The sequence below is a fragment of the Triturus cristatus genome, chromosome 10 (assembly GCF_964204655.1).
Source record: "Triturus cristatus chromosome 10, aTriCri1.1, whole genome shotgun sequence".
Taxonomy (NCBI): Eukaryota; Metazoa; Chordata; class Amphibia; order Caudata; family Salamandridae; genus Triturus; species Triturus cristatus.
In genome coordinates, this window is record NC_140593.1 from 534,244,195 (window position 1) to 534,262,687 (window position 18,493).

The following is an 18,493-nucleotide window of genomic DNA, read 5'->3' on the forward strand; positions in this document are numbered from 1 at the left end:
TTAGCATCTTGTAATCATTCCAACCTGAAAAAAATTGTAGTACAAACAACCTTTAGTGACACAACCTACGTAAGTACAGAAAAATACAACATTATTATTCTAGGTGCTAACCTTTTTAATGCGTGTGTATCTCATGAATATAAAACAGAATACAATGGAGAAATGTAGTGACAACAAAATGAACTCTGGCTCTCTGTATCTCTACTATTCACCATTAAGATCCTAGTAGACTTCCGTTGAGCATTACAATGGAGCAAATAGCAGCACAGCCAGCGGCACTTACGTACCACCTCTTCGTAATTGAGGGATAACTAGGTTATGAGTATAGTAAAATTGGCTTTCTACCGGCAAATAGGACAATTGTTTCAAGCATGAAACGTATTTTCTTCTTTGTTGCTGTAGACACTACCCAAAACGGAGTACGGATAGTGTGAGTTGATGAATGGCCATTACAGATTTTATGTGCATATGGGCCAGTGCTTAATTTGGATTAAAAAAATAATAATAAGTGCCAGATCCCTGGCCAGGAGACCACTGCTACTTGCACCACCATTGCCCCTGCCAGCGCTGCGAATGATAGTACCCACACAACTACTAACCATCACACTGCTACAAGTGTGACAGTTCAGACTATTCCAGACTCCTAAAGCTATAAGAATGGCTTGGGTGGCAGGTATTAGTCAATTTTAATGTATATTGAAATAATAAACAACAGTTGTTGTGCTCTTCTCTAAATCAAGCAAACAACACAACCATGTGGAAGATTGTCATAGGTGCCGGTGTTGACAATTAAGTGCCGGTGCCCAGCTCGAGAAGCCATTAGCTCAAATTAAGCACTGCTATGGGAATATTTTACTAAACGTACAATCAAATGCATCGTTTACTATTCTGCCATTTTGCAATATCGAAGATAGGACATCCAAAACACTGTTCTTGTTTTGTTTTAGGCTTGAATTCCAGCCCAAAATGCTTGCAATATTCATCGTTAAAAACTTCAACACTTAAAGCAATTTCAACACAAGATATGTCAAGGAGTCTCTCTAAGTATTCAAGCCAAAAGCAATCAACTTGACTCCAAACTCAGCAGTGAAGAGTGGGAGGCAGTGCTGTAACTCGGCCAGACTTACATTTCATAGAATTTTAATGGCAGATAATTGCAGAGAAAATGACTACTCCTATAACATCCTTGAAATCTGAAGTTATATTTTTTATATGCGCCGCCAGGGTATATATTTCATTGGAAAGGTTTTATTAGCAGAGATTCTTTCTCCTTTATGCCAGAAACCATGCATACGAGGCACACTGCTCATTAATCTCTAATGAAATCAGTTTTGAATTTTTGGGCTTCCTTACATTCCTGATTCAAAATGCTTGAGCTGTGTACAGCTTTACAACAGCTGAGATCCGAAAATAATGAATAGAGTTTAGACTGGAACAGACCAGGTACATATATTTTTGTGGTACACTTTTTGTACAATATTGAAGTCCTATTAGTCAGAAATGGTCATCTTGGTTTACTTTCTTAATCTATATTATATTGTGTATGTGTGTGTGTGTGTGTGCGTGTGTGTGTGTGTGTGTGTGTGTGTGCACGTGTGTCAGTATAATATTACTGGGAGTATAACCTGTAGCGATACCTAATGCATTAATTTTATAAAACCTCCCTACTATGTATTTATATATTTATATTTAGCCCACATTTTATTTTTGTATTATTGAGCCCCTTTTCTAGTTTTGAAAATGTAATTAAAAGTAATTAAAACACAACTAAATCAAAGCGGATCATGCAGGAGGGCCTGCGACTGAAAACAAAACACTATGAGTTACATGAATTTTCTTAAAATTGAACCCAGAATACCAACCAAAGATGAGGGAACTGGAATTTAGTTGCAGTTGAACATTGGTTTATGGTGGGTTCCACCATTTCCACTATCGTTTGCCACACTGAATAGTGGTTGGTGCCAAGATAGATATGAAGGAATGCGATGAAGACTGTAACGCATGATTACTTTGGTATGTTTCAAGTCACAATCATTTTTCAGTGGTTTCTAGAGCGATCAGTATGCACTCAACCGACAAACTTTTTTGTTCTCCTAAGTAATACACAGGAACACAAAAAGATGACATTCGATAGTCTAATCCACATCATGATTAAGAAAATGTGTATTTGTTGAATTTAGGGTTGAGGCAGAAAAGTGGGTGCATGGGAGGTGGTGCAGACCGATTTTCAGAGTGGGAGTGCTGGGCATGAGTATCAGCTCATTAAAACAGGGGGGTAAAAAGTCCCAATGTCGCTTAGGACACAAGCGAAGTATGTGAGCCAAATTCCTTTAGTAGGAAGAGTGAGGGAAATGATTTACCCAAATTATTTCTTTAGAAATTGGTCCCAGTGGTGTATTTTGAAACTTATCAGTATTATATGGTTTACAAGTGTCATGGTAGTGCATAGTCATTCAAAGTATAACGCATTATGCATGGAAAAGACATCCTGGTGCTAATAAATTACCAAGAATGACCAGTGGACACTAGTTTTACAATCATGTATGCTGAGTTATGTCTTTGTTGCTTTTCACAATTTACTCTAGCCAGGTTTAAAGACAGTTCTGACTGAAAGCTGGTAAAGGCATCCTGTAATTTACATTTCCTCAGAGTATTCCAAATGCATTGTTCTTCTGAATTTCAAAATTCTTCATATTCCATGAGAATATTTTGTGACCAGTTGGAAACCATTGATGCAGTGTGTGGTTATATACTAACATGGGGCTGCATTTGCCAGATATAATACAGTCACAAGAAACACTAAGCATTTATCCGAACCAATGTCCCATTGCAAGAAGGTGTATTGGAATAATAGCGATTGGAATCTAGGATGTTACGCAGGCCCCTGACGTACTTGTGGTGCGGGGGGACACTTTATGGGGCCCCCAAACCTTCAGGGGGCCTCGTTTGAGCTCAAAGCCAATGAATATCTGTGAGCTATCTGAGACTCAGGGGGCACTCATCACATTTCAGGGGGAGGGGCATCATTTAGCGCTACACCACTGATTGGAATACTGTGTCAAGAGACGAGGTTAATCAAATTATTGGGGAACACCATGCCACCAGATTACTCAATCAGACAATGTAGCCTTAGAATACTGCCCGCTACCATTCAATCCCAATCACAGTTATCTGTAGAAATGCTTACTACTCTATTTGTAACATTAACCCTATAAGGCCATCCTTGTCACTTGAAGAAATTTACAGTAATCTCTCAAATTCATGTTTTATGTGAGGATGTCCAAAACTCAGTAAATCACATTACTGCACAGGAAAGACTGCCTGTCAACATCAGCAAATAACTGATACTAGCTCTGTGCCAATGAATAAGGAAACACTTGCAGAAACAAGGTGGTCGTCTCAAAAGAATGTGCCTGGTAATACCAAAGTTACAACAGATTTACTGAGCATGTTTAATGGAAGCCAATGAAGCACTTAAAATCTGTGTTCCAAATGTCAAAGCTCATTCAGACTTTTTTGTTTTTTAAAAAAACCTTTACTTCCTCAAACTGTGCTCTTAATAATAGCCATTCTGACAAAGGGCTAAGTCCCTAATAATACACAGTTTCACTCAGAGATATTTTGCATACTCTGACTAACTCGGATTCATTCACGATAATGCTCAAATCTCACACATATTTCTGCTCGTGATAACAGTCAGAATCTTTCACTCGAAGCAAGGTTAGTAACGAGTGCTTAATTTGTGCCAGTGTTTTCTGGTGCTAGGCACTGCCACTTGTTTGTAAACACCGGCACACACTGATGAGTATCCGGCACATGGTGGCGCTGTGTGTGTAACTTAAAAATAAAGTTAATTAGTGGAGCATTTATTTGTTTAATTTATCTTTAAAAACATATATAAAAATCGGACTTAAACCTGAAATTTTAAAGTGACGTGTGGGTTGCACCAACTGCAGTTGCCCAATGAGAAATACCTTGTCCCTGACACTTGATTTTATGAAAATTAAGCATTTTTTTACTATACCCAGCTTCTTTCCAAACGATGTCCTTCTTTAGAGCATCTGATGGTTCTGCTCTATTGATACAGACACTGTAAGAATCATGTTCTCAATTCAAAGTAACTTTATTCGGTTCAAGTGGACCATAAAAGTCTAACATACCTACAAAATGCTTAAAATGATCTTGTCCAATTTATATAATAGTGTAACTCATGACTCTTCTTAACCTTTTTCGTTTACAGTTCATACCGTTTACTTTTTGAGAATGCAGTTCTAATGTAATTTAGCACAGCAGTGCAAATAGCAACATCAGACAAAGAGCGTAAGAAGTTAAAACACTCCAGATAGGTACAAGGGCGAATTTCTCTTAGGATTGGAATAAGAAACCGTGCCCTAGACTCTTTGCAGCATAAAGTGCAAGGTGCTTTGTTGTGCAAGATTATTGCAAGGACAGGGAATAAGATTCTCTTCCCGCCTGTTTGGGAAAGGCCACAAGAAAGTGCAATGTGCAAAGGCGAAATCTAGTCATGAGAAAGCGAAACTGTGAGTTAATAGTAAAAGACAAATAAAATTGCTGTTGTAAAGGGTCCGATCTAATCATGTTCTCTTTTTTCAGGAATTTGATAGAGAATATACTTAGCTCCTGGCGCAGCTGAGCTCTTTTCAAGGAACAATTTAAGACACTGGGGAAACAATAATTTCCCACATTTACAAAACATTTGGTCAAATGCAAAAATCAGGGTTAGAATCACAATCACGATTTGCGAATCACAAATCATTGGGTAACTCTACACTGCAATGTTCAAGTCAGTGGAAAAATGTATTTCGCAAAAATGGTACTGAGAAGTGAATAAATAAGTGCCTGCAACGTGCGAATGGGAATTGCAATTGCCAAATCACATTTCAGAATAACAAACTGATAAAAACTACAAGCAGCGATCACAAATTAACAGCTGTTGCAGCAACCTAAAAACTACAAAAGGGGAACCAAAATACAACAACATCTATCAACAACCATCAAAATGGCAACCCTCTATGACGTGGTGAGGCACGTGAGAATTCTGGCGAAACAGGTGGCCATGTTTGGCAAGTCGGGCAAGTTATCTGAGACCTCACAGAAGACCAAGCAATCCCTAAACTAACATGCGTTGTGCAATGCAGAGTGTCTTATTGCTTACATAATGGCACATTATCCTAGTAGCACACACGACTCCTATATTCTACCACCGTGCCATATGTGACAGGTTTATGAAAGCGGTGCTGGGAGAAGGGTGAATGTTGAATGAATTAACACCACTGTGCATGAAATATGCCTGTCAATGCATGCCCAGCCAGCACCTTTGTAACCCCTTTACGTCATTTTATAGGGGAGAGTGTATATGTCATAAGACCATGGAAAGGGCCACTGGAATTATGCAATTGTATGGGCGCGGTGATTCTCGCATAATTATAGATTTGGCGCAATTTGCCACATAGTCCATCATCTGCTGCATACTCTACAGATTTTAACCCCCAAAAATTAGTTTCTAAGTCAAACGGTTAAAAAGTCACTGAAAACGCAGCAATACTTGTTGATGTGCACTGGAAGGCATTTTGCAAAGATTGACTCGTCACCTTTCTGTTACTTATTGCTGTATTTGGGTGATAAACTGGTGCTGATGAGGTGCGCCCAATGCATAGTGTTATTAAGCGTTAAAAATAGAAAATGATTAAGTAATACTATTAAAAAATGTGCAGCGTTATGCCGCATACTTTGCCTTTTCCTACCACATAATTTACTCAACCCTGTTGCATAATTTGACCCTCTTTTGCATATAATTCCAGTGGCCTTGACCATGGATCATGGATCATGGCACCTTACCTGACACCACACAAACCGAGAGAAAGGAGATTCAACTCAGCACACAAAATAACCAGATCTGCGACTAAGTGCACATTTAGAATACCTAAAAGACAGATCACACTCTCTCCATAAAATTTGCAGAGTACTAAATTAAGACCTGGCGACATGTTTATGAATAATGCCACATGTGAAATGCAATGTGGCATAACACTGCAACCAGGAAGTGATTGTCACCCATACCAGTTGCTGAGGATTCAGATGATAAAGAATCTCTATTGTTCCCCTGCCCTTGGACCAGACACAGAGACCCGCACGGTTACGCTCGCCACAAAGTCTTACTTATCAGACTTTCTGCTTTGGAATTATGCATGTGAACAGATGGTGAGATCCGGGATGTAATGAAGAAATGCATTGAAAAAGTTAACATTTTCACCCAAAATGAAAATTTTAGGCAGTATACCCATATTACAACTAGGGCCTCATTTATGGCGTTTTACAGTAGGGCAGCGCAGCAAGGCACCTTGCCGCAGTGCACCATGCCAAAGTGAAAATACAGGAATGCACCGTATTTACCCAATACGGGGGCATTCCTGTCCTTTCTGTCAGTGCTGGTGCCTTTTCGGCAGCCTAGTGCCCACGTAGTCACCCTTGCACCATGCAAGGGGGCCTCCATTGCAGGCAGGATTGTTTTTGTGCAGGAAGGAGCACCTTCCTGCGCAAAAATCCCACGAGGCTTTTTCCTCTTTCTATGTGTGATGCAGAATGCAGCCAACATGGAAAGAGAAAAAATGAAGTGGAATAAGCATATTTCTCCTTGTTACGCCTCACCTCTGGAGGCGTACGGATTTGGTGCTTCCCCAGGTTTACATCAATTTGTAAATCTGGGGCAGAGTCATATTCCATGTGTGTTGCATTGGAATACCAACTGCGACGCCTCCCAGGCGCAGAGTAAGGTGACGCCGAGATGCGCTGTGTCCCCTTACTCATGATTTATGAGGCCACTCAAAGCCATGCTTTGCCTGGCTTCATAAACCTTTATAAGAGCCCTGCATCCTGGATGTACCTCTTTACTTTACAACTTTGTACCACTTTTCAATGATGAGATTTGTTGAGAGTACTAATAAAATTAACTGAACAAGAACGTTAGATAAAACTGTATTGAAACACAACGTAGACCTCCCTACTCCTCCTCTTGCTCACATTCTGCCTCGGCGAGGCTCCCTGTTTCAGTGCTTCTGCCTTACCACTGGCGCACCCTCTACCACAGACAATCAGCTCACCATAGGTAATCCTCTCTCTCTCATTGGCAGAGCAGCCACTATTGAGGCATTTAAGTGGAAATGTAACATGCGCAAGGCCTCTGGAACTTCTCCACAATAATGGAATAATTCAACCTGCCAGTTTGTCCCTTCAGTCTCCCGTCATCGCTGTATATCTGGTGGGTGTTAAGAATAAACGCATTAAGAAGAATTCGTGTGAAGCATCTTTATAATAGTATGTCTGCACAGGGTAGAAGTTATACTGGCGATTATGTTCAAAGGCCTCTATGTGGCTGTCTATGCAGCACTGGTGATGACTGTTGCACAGAGTCCACTTGTGCAGCTCCATACAGTGTTCATCCATTTTCTGTAAGTGACGCAAACATTGACCATCAGACATCTCAATAACAGTAAACATGAGTGTCTCAAAACCATTGCTCACAGTTGTGTTTAGGGAACTGCCTCCCATATGCAAGGCCTGATTGGCCCTGGGATGTCTGCAGGACTCCTTTGATCGAGTGACCCACCGCTGCCATTTATGTAGCTGTTGGTGTACCACCAGCATCATCAGCAGTTGCCAGTGGTAGCTGTTCCTGCATGTCGTCCCTGCGTCACCTGGCTGCTGCTGGTGGGTTTCACAATGGGAGGCTGTTGTCCTCTTCTGAGCACATCTCATCAAAGGTGGCTAGCAGGTCGGCCCCCTGACCATCATGGGGCCCTATGCATCCCAAGTTCACAGTATATATGTGAGAGGTGGTAGACTCGGGGGCCTCTCTTCGTATTCTGTAGGGCGGCCCCAATTACTTTGTGATATGCCACTGGACAGTAGACTAATGGGGTTGAAAAAGGAGGTATGTCGGGGGCATGTTCAGAGGGCAGTAGAAGTAAATTTGCTTCTTTACCCTTTTGCATGTGTTCAGATAATAGATGGCTGTACACCATGAGTATCCCTTGATCACAAAAAACATACTTACAGGTAGCATCATTGGCACAGTGCCTAGATTGTTTAAAAATAAGTGCCAGGGCTCTCATCAGGACATAACCGCAACTTGCCCCTGCCATGCTGCCAATGATAGTGACAACACAACTACTAAACATCATACACCTGCAAGTGTGCCAATGCGGACTATACCAGGCCCCCAAAGGTATAAGAATGGCTTGGGCGGCGTATAATAGTAATTTTAATGTATATTGAATTAATAATTGACTGTTGTTGTGCTCATCTCAGACAGTGCCATCTTTTGCTGGTGCTGACAATTAAGTGCCCGTGCTGAGCCCTGGAAACCACCGGAAAACGGGCTGCTTTAAAAAAAAAGAAAAAGCTTTATTTAAAAGCAGTCCCGGACATGGTGGTCGGCTGAGCTCAGCAGGCCACCATACCTGGGAGGGCCTGTCATTCCCAGTGGGGTCGCAAATTGCGAGAGGCTCATTAATATTCACGAGCCTCTCTATTTGCGATCCCATTGGGAATTGCTAACAGTGTGAAATTCACCGTTGTACATTGGTAATAGCGCCTTGCAAATTGCGAGTCGCAAAAGACTCACAATTTGAGAGGCGCTATTTCCACGATCGTACATCTGGCCCCTACACTTTTCTTTTCTCTTCCCTCTACCACACCTTGCTCTCATTGAGGTTTTAGGATACCTCTTTTCTGTTACAATAAAAACATCCCTGAGCTCCTCCCTCTCAGAGAGGGGGTTGTAGCCCGCATTACAACTAGGCTCGTTATGCAAGGAGGTTGCCCTATGATGAAGCTTGCCACCTTTGGGTGGGTGAGGGAAACTGTCCTGTAAAAGGGATATCCCAGCACTCTTTTCTTAGATCAGACCCAGGGGTCCATTTGGTGTTGTTATATTGTGTTAGAGGGGAGTCATCCCCTGCTGGTCTTAAAACTTCCTCAGGCCCTTTCTTGTGTTATGTATGTGTCATATGCACACAAAGGTCTAGTCTGTGTTCATGGGCGGTATGTCGGGGTGCATACTGTTGAACTCTAAGTTCCATGGTGCATTGTGTCCATCTGACTTGTGCATAGCAATGGCGATATTGGTGCATGGACATTGTAAGGAGTTGATGTGTGTCAGCATTTATTTGGGTATGTATGCATGAGGCGTTCTTCAAACATCTGCTAGTGTCTTACTGAGAGCGATAGAGGCACTGGAACTAGAGGTTAGAGAGTGACTTAAGCGCCTCCTGACCTGGGGAAAATTTCTGAAAAATAAAGCCTTTTGATCATTCATTTTCTACAACATTAGCTGCATGAAAATACATTTAAAAAAGCCATGGAACTTCTTAAAAAACACTGCACACAAACATCTTGTAGAACAGGGTTCTCCAAAGTCGGTCCTAAAGGGCTAGATCCCTGCCAGATTTTTGAGATAACTACATTTATCTAAATGGGGATATGCTCAAATCTGGCATGGATCTGGCCCTCCAGGACCGACTTTGGAGAACCCTGATGTAGAACCATTTTACTTTTAGCCTGCTACAAAGTGATGGCAATTTAATGTGAAGTTGCACTTTACTTATAATGGGGTCCTACAAAAAGTGGAAAAACAAATATGCTAATTTAAGGATTTTTTGCTTCCTTTTTAAAGGTACAGGTACAAAAAATGATGCCCATTAGAGCTCTTAGGGCTAGGATATGATAGAAAGAGTTTCATAAAGATGAAAAAATAAACTACTAAATCTTCCTTTTATTTTGTGCCTTACTGTCAACATTAAAACCCACTTTTATTTCATATGCTGTTATTTAAAAATCCCTTTTGAATTAAAACTGGCCCATCTACAAATTCCAAATTAATGTTCTTTATCACATTATAGGTATCACTAATTCATTATTGGTATACACTATTTGTGACTGCCACTCTTAGTTATTTTATTTTATTTTACATTGTCATCTTGGAACGTCGGCATACGGCATACGTCATGCCCTGCTATGCTGGTCTGGCAGATTTTGTTGGTTCTGCCATATACGTGTTCCAGAGTGAGTTTTCGTTCTGAAGGTAGTGCCCACCACTCCTCCTGTCATCCCCGTAACCCTGCCCTCTAGTCTCGGCAGGAAAGGAAAAATAAAAAGAGTGTTTATTATCGTTTTACTTTTTCTTTCCTGCTGTTTTTGGTGGGGGGTGACGCTACTCCGCCACAGAGGAGCGACGCCACTCATGAGACCTTCAAGCAAACTGCTGTGGTATTAGAAGAAGGGCTACGAAAAAATGTAGACAATATCAAAAAAGAGCTCTGGATAGAGCTTTGTTATCAAGAGCAGAGCTATGGGGGAGCATACCTATATTCAGAATTAGAACATTGGAATGTTGGAAGCTCCATTGAAAACAATGGAGTGCTCCAGGCTTCTAATGGCGGGTAAATTCCTGGAGCACCGACATTCCAATGTTGTTGTTCACAGCTGTTGCTGTGAATAAAGGCCTAATGCAGCCCAAGGGGATTTGAATCCCCTCGGCCCCCATGAAGACTTTGTTTTATTTTTAGAACTTTCTGCCCTGGCGGAATGTTCTAATAGCCTTATAGCCCTTGTAGCTGGACTATATCGGCATTAAAGTCCCGCACCCTTGTCAAAGGCCATCACCTTCGGCTCGGGTCCCTTAACACTACAGGGGGCCATTAATGGCTGGTATAGATCACTACGGCAAGCCAGAAGGTTATAGTAGCGCACAAAGAAAGCCTTGGTACCACTGGGAACAGAGCTCTAGAGTTCTCAGTAAGTCTCGGTAGCATTTGGCACAGAGCTTTAAGAAAGTATAGGTATAATCCGGACTAGGGCTCTGAGTGAGTTTTCTTCTCATAAAAAGCAAACCTTTTGTAATCTTATTAATATTATCAGAAGCAGAACTCATAGTGAGTACTGGCATTAACAGAGCAGAGCTGTGAGAGAGTCTGAGTGGCATCAGGTGCATGGCTTTGGCTGAGCCTCGGTGCTATAAGTAGCACATGCATATGAGAGTATGTGCATTAACGTGAACAGAAATAGAGGGGAGTTTGTATATAATGTCTGGAAAGCTGTGACTCATGCTGCATTACAGGTATAACCTAGGTAAGCTTTGAGAATCCTTGAAATATGTTGAGCTATGATAAGGTGGACAAAGCTGTGAGTGACTATAGGTATTAACAAGTGAAGATCTCACAAGTTCTCTGTGTATCATTAAACGTCCAATTATTATTTTATATGTTCAAGAGGAGTTTCTGGGTAACTGTGTTGTGAATCTGAGTGAAATAAAAGCAAAAACTCCAAGAGAAGCTAACTTTTGTCCGGAGCATCCACATGCTTGTATTTACATATTACCAGAAGCCTGGCTTCAGTGAGTCCCGATATAATTAACATCAGAGTGTTGGTTATTAGCGGCAGTAGAGACATCTGAAGACATCTTTGTATCATTGGAAAAACTTTGATTAAGAGTATCATCAATGAGCCCTGGTCTGAGTAAGGACAATAACAAAAGAAGATCTCAGAGTGAGTTAGGCCAAGGTAAAAACTTTAACCCCTTCCATGCTCAGGACGGCTCCCGGCCGTCATGAGTCACGGTAGTCGTGTGCTCATGACGTCCGGGAGCCGTCCGACCGTTGCCGCTCTGCCGACGCGCGGCAAATTCCCCGCATGTGCGGGCAAATTAATTAGTGGGCGGAGTTCAGACGGCTCCCGGCCGTCATGAGCACACGCCCACCGTGATTTATGACGGCCGGGAGCCGTCCTGAGCACCTGAGCGCCACGCCCAGCCCCGCCCCCCCTCGCACCGCGGCGGAATTTGCCCCGCATGGAAGGGGTTAATGGGAGCGTGATCATTAACAATAGTAGAGCTCTGAGTGAGTTTGTCACTTAAAAGAAGAGAGCTTTGAGTGAATATGGGTAACATTATCAGAGCTCTTTGTGGAACGTGGATGGGCTTTCTCAACAGCAAAACTTGTGTAGTTAATAACAAGTTTTTTTTGTACAGCCAAGAATGAAATTCTTTTACATTAAAGTTACAGGAAATAACAATAGCTTAGCATATGTTCACGGTATCAAACCTCACAGAGATTTTTATTTGAGCCAAAATAGATAAAGGATCATTTAAAAAACTCAAAAAACTCTTCTTCTGTATGACAATCTGAACTGATATTCTGAATCCACTTAATTAACAATGATGATTTTTTCGATTAATGTTCCAATACTTCCAACAAAATATTTACTTCAGAAAAAAATCTAAAAAGGACTTTAATGTACTTCGAAATATTCTAAGGTCTCTTTCTCTGGCTCATTTATCGATAGGTATTATGCGTACCCAATATTCAGAGAACCATTAGGGTACTACACAGTCCTACCATAGCACATTATTTGTACTGACCGCACATTATGTTTTATTGCAGATTTACTGCAGCCACAGATTTTCTTCTGGTGTTTTAACTAGGAGCGTGCAAACTTTGCATGCTAGGCATTTTCATAATTACGTGAAATATTTGGAAAATTATGCATAATTACATGAAAATTCATCATTTACGGTTTTAGCGTAAAATGCGTCCACATGCCAAATTTTGACACGAGTGCACTTTTTGTGCTAAAACAAAATGAAAAACACAATTGCACTGAACAAAGGTCTCACACTATTACTTTGCCAAAAATGGAGATGTAATTATGTGACGTGGCATAATGGCAACATTTTACGAATTTCAAGTTACAATCATAATGTAGAATTCATGAAATTATGCAAACTACACTGGCATAATTGGAATTCGGCCTGGGCTTAGTTTTTTTTCTATTATTCACCATAACACAATATTGTTGATGGTCATTATTTCTCTGGCATCTTATATAGGATGAGGGTTATTTCTGCTGTGGCTCAATATTTTAGATAGAAAAGATTTTGGCTGCCACAATAATATTTTCGAGAAATATATGTAGGGTTCCCACTGGAAAGAAAACATTTCAGATGTTGATTTGAAAGATTTCTGATTGGCACAGGAATAATGCAAACCAGCTTTTAACTCCCACACACAAACATGCACATCTACTTACGGTATTTTGCTCAGTCGCATGACTCACTATTTTATTAACTTTAGGATTTTATAAACCCTTAGTAGCTGATGCAACTTGCCAGCACTCTCACTCTGAAAATTGTTCTAGCACGACTGGGGACTCTCCTATGGGAGAGATAAGCCTCATAGTAGAGAAAAACGAATTTAGGAGTTTTTCACTACCAGGATATGTAAAACCTAAAAGTACATGTCCAGCCTTTTGATTACACAGAAGCACCATGCCCTATGCGCTACCTAGGGCATACCGTAGGGGTGACTTATATGTAATATAAGCAGAGTTTAAGACTTGGCAAGGGGGTCAGTAGACATGGCATTTTTAAACTACATTCTAGCTGCAGTGACAGACCTGGTCATGTTTTACAGTGCTACTTAAGTGAGTGGCACAATAGGTGATGCATACCCACGAGTAGCATTTAATGTACAGGCCCTGGGTATATGTAGTACCACTTTAATAGGGACTTGTAAGTAAATTAAATATGCCATTGGGTATTGTCCAGTGTTACCACGTTTAGAAAGGATAGTGCAAACACTTTAGAACTGGTTATCAGTGATAAAGTGCACAGAGTCCCAATGCCAACAAAAACAAATTCAGTAAATAAATGGAGGCATGGAGGCAAAAAGTCTGGGGATGCAAAAAGGGCCAAGTCCAACACAGCCCCTTCCAGCCAAAATCCAGGGGAGACTAATCAATACCTTAATGGGCTTCCCTGCTTAGGCGATAAAACATGGACAAAGGCACCGTTATGCAGGGGCACTTGTCAGTTCTATGCCTCTCTGAACTCAATAGGGTCCTTCTGTCTATGCTCTCCTGAGCCGCTGAACTGACCAATGGGGAACCCGTCTCCTCACTTGGGAACATCATCTGTTCAGCGCTTCACCTTAATTTGCTCACAGAGGTATCCCAGTACGCAGACAGTATCACCATGGCCAACAAGGTGATGTGGCCCATTCAACTCATAGGGTCAGACTTCTGTCCCCCACCAAAGAAAACTCTGCCCATAAGGACCGCACCCAACAGAGGCCACTGACAGCTGTCAATGTCAACATCCAAGAGCCTATGCCCTCGGTGGTTTCTCGGATTGGAGGGACAACAGCCCCAGGTGTTTGGCACCCTTTTTGCACTCTCCTTCCCGCCAGTCCAGGGATGGTAGCCTGAGATCGTTACTCAGCCCAGGATCTCTACTCTGAGGCTGAACAGGAGTCAGGGGTCAGTCCTTCCTCCCCAGCTCCTCCATCTGGGCCTTAGTACCCTTTGTGTGGAAGTGGTGTGCCCCGATGCCTGAACTTTCGGGGCGACCGCCCCTCCTAGCTCTTCAATCACCGGTGGCAACCCATTCCCCAGAATACAGTCAATGGGCATCTGGGCACTAACTATGACCCTTCACTGGATCACCTCCCCAGCCCACTTGCGTTATACCAGGGCCATACAGCGGACAAAGACCCAACTAGCCTGTGTGCCTTGTTAGAAGGGTTCAATGATTCCTGGAAAGGCTGTGGTGAGGGGGAAATACTACTATGCTCATGGCAGTCATGCTTTTTTATCCATACGTTCTGAGGTAAAATCATCAACATCATAAAATCGATAGTGGGCATCTCCCTCCCGCTCCAACCCTTAATGTCCTGCTGGGAGACCCCTACGACAATAGGGTTTTCCTGCACACCACTACAATTGAGGAATTCATCTTGCATTTATTATTCGCAACTCGATTGTTAGTGGCCCATGTATGGAAACTACTCTCACCTCCCTTGCTCAACATGTGGTACGGAAAACATGGCACATCTATGCGATGGAGAAACTCTCAGCTGGAACACTGTATTTAAATTTGAAAGAACATTAAATCCTTTTGTCACCTATATGAAAAGACACCAAGAGATTGTGTGGTGATCAAGTGATCCTATCCTGCATGCTATGAGACACTGGCCTCTCTAAAATGTCACCATGAAAGAGGGTTAAAATCATGGTCATATACTATGTTATCTTTTTCTTTTCTAGGACCTGTTTGGCACTTTGGGAATTGCTATGGAATTCCCATGTCCAGGCTCCATGGGCCCCTCACAATCCATATCTAACTATTACCTTTAACAGTTCGTCACTCTACTTTAGTGATGGACCAATGTCCTTGTTTAATATAAAAATAACATTGTTAAAAAATATTTATTGAACATCAGACTTCAGCAGTGCATTGGGCTTACAATAAATATTACAAAGAGTCCAAGAATTACATTTCTAGCTGTTTCCTAGCCGAAGATAGCATTATTAAATGTAATAGTTCTCTATGGAAAAGCAGCCTTGCTACAGTGAAAATGGCTTTTAGGTGCTAGCCACTGTAAGGGCATGTGTAACATTACATTTCTACATAATCCTTGGTTTGTGTGCTATAAGGCCTAATCAGGGGTAACTTTTTAATATTTAAAAGGAAGGTTTTGTAAAGGGTTTATTTTGACAGGTCAAATTGCAGTTTAAAATCTGCTTTATTCAACCGTAATGCACTGCCACTTTAGTTGATGGAACCGTAGGTGCTGGAGTCCACTAGTGGCATATATATTATATGCCTATGGTACACCTGGTATAATATACTAGAGACTTATTAGTAATTTACATATGCCAAGTACGGTATTGCCAATTTAGCCATGTGAAATAAGGGGGAGCGCATGCACATTACTACTGGTTAGCAGGGGTAAAGTGCACAAAGTTCTACAACCAGCAAAAAATAGGTAGGGCAACCATCTGAGGGTACACCATGCTAATGATGGGGTTTTTTCTACAGAGACCTATTGAAAAGTTTGGTTATAATTTTTATGAGGATTTTAATGTTTTCCTGAATTTACAATAGATAGCAGGACTAGAAAAGGGAGCCATACAATTATTAGATTCAGTGCAACAGTAGCACAAATCATCTGGGCTTTACATTTTTAGAGGCCAGACGAGAGATAAAGTATAAAGCATTGTTTCCCAAAATGGGGTCCGGGGACCCCCAGGGGTCCGTGGCACATTCCCAAGTGGTCCGCAGGCAGCAGTTTTAAAAGCACTGCAAAGTTCCTTGTAAAATTAGCAGTTTTTGAGCAACTATAAAAGTGTCAAGAAAATGCCAGTGATTATTGTACCTGCTGGAGAGAGATGAGAGTTTTGTCAAGTGGCAGCTTTGACTTATCTAATGTGACACAGAGGGTTACTATGCCTACTGCAAAGAACGTGTACAATGCATTTTAAAAAACAGTATTTTATGTGCATAGGTCAGTGGGTTACTGATTTTGTCACAGAGATTCTTTTGTCACTGTGCAATTCATAAGGGGCAATCGGAATCTAGCACAGTGTCCTATAAACTGTCAAAGAGCTGCTTGCAAACTGCATGGTAAAAGTTAGCAACATATGTTTATTCCCAGTCTATCATTATCCTGATGCTGCTATGTTCCCACTTCCTGCACATGAACAATTTTGTAATGCCTTTTTGTCACTTTATGTGTTCTGCCTAATGCAGCACAAATGGAAGTTACAAAACGTCATTTTTATTAAAGATTGTTTGTGTGCAGGAAGGGTCACCTTCCTGAATATAAATAACTAAAGGTGTTTTGCTTTTTCCATTGGAAAAAGCAAAAACAAGGAGAAATAAGGCATTTCTCCTCATTTCACCAAGTTAAGACCAGGTTTTTCATGGTCTTAATTTTGGTGCTGTCTCCTATTTAGGCTGACCTTGTAAATAGAGGGCAGCGTCAAAATCAATGGGTGTTGGAGTGAAACGTCCACTGCAACTCCCACTGCCCACCTTTTTCACGCTAAGCATTGCGTGAAAGGGGGCCTTATTTCCAAGGCAGCGTTAAGCCACAATAAGTGGCTTAACGCTGCCTTGTAAATAAGGCAAAGCCCCTATTGCAACAGGAACATCGCAAAAAGTGACGTTCCCATGGCGATAGGGACTTGGAAATATGCCCCTAAAATCCTTAGTAATTTGAGTATTTGTTTTGTGTGCACATGTGTGTTTATTTTTATCGAATTACTGTTTTAATGTTTGAAATTTAAATCCTACAAATTGCTTGGGGGTCCCCGGCTTCCAGTGGTGACTCAATGGGGGTCCTCAGGAGTCAAAAGTTTGGGAATCACTGGTATAAAGAGTTATGATTTACATTTTACCCTGCTCCTCATCATGTATACTCACACCTTGATATTATTTTCTGTTCAGCCTCTCTGACTAAACGTTGTACTAATCTTACCCTATTTCTAAAGACAATCTTGGACCATAATCGCCTTCTCCTAACAAGCCTCATGTTATATCATCGCAAAAAAGGCAGATCTAGTAGGAGGACATTCGAGCACTCTCTTTACAACCACCGAGAATACAAGGGGTATATGATAAACTTCCTAAATGATTACATCAAGGATAATCTGGGTTCCACCTTAGTACATTAGTTCTAGGATTCATACAAGGCTGCTATTTGGGGAGACATGCTGAACTTTAAAGTACTTAAACACAAGGCACTCTGAGTGGACCTAGATAATGTCCATCAGTAACTAGGAAGGTTAGAAATTAAACATGCCTCTTTTCTAAGTAAATCTGCCCTGTCTACTATAGCAAATGGAGTAAACGAGGAGATAATAATTGCACCATCTTTGATTGTAAAGCAACCCATGGATATAAAAAATAGCAACCGATCTTCATAAACATATAGGATCTCCTAAAGGGGTTTACCCAGAATTTGCAGACTATGCAAATGCGGCCGCACGGATATTGATGGGGTTCTCCAGGTCACAGTCAATTAGACAGGGATTGTGAGAGCTTCACTGGAAGCCGACTGCTCAAAGAGTGAAATTTAAATCATTTTGTAGTGCCCACCGTGATTTACTAGACAGAGGCCCATCCATTTTAAGACTGTTTGTCACCCGTTACTCCCCCACCAGCTCACTTCGATCTTCAAATCTTTACCTGGCCGCCACCTCAACTATTGAAATAGCTAGAAGAGGTGTTTGGTTGTTTAATTTTAATGTAGCAAAGTCCTGGAATTCCTTTCCTCTGGTCATTCGGGCTACAGAGGATGAACTACATTGTCAGAAAGCAATTAAAACGTGGCCTTTAAATAATTCAGTACTCAGGTAATCCTTCTGCTTTTGTGACCCTGCCTCTGATCCAGCGCTGAAATACTATTCACTGATCCTAGAACTGTGTATACAACAATAACGTTAGGGGTCATAGATAGTGATACGTCGGTAAATATAAGCAGGCTTAATCTGCCAAAAATGTATCCAGGGGATCTGATTTTTATCGTATCCAGTAGTTACTGGGTGTGGTAAAATACATATGACGTGTAGTGAGTCATCACTTTATAACGGCTTTCTGGAAGCTCGATTTCTTTCCCTCCTACCGCAGCCATTGAGG

General features: G+C 41.4%; 1 protein-coding gene across 1 annotated transcript in view; it reads right to left on the reverse strand.

Annotated features, from left to right (window-relative positions):
* ACTR3B (actin related protein 3B) overlaps positions 1–18,493 on the reverse strand; it is a 490,971-nt gene that overhangs the window by 190,009 nt on the left and 282,469 nt on the right. The window lies entirely within an intron of this gene.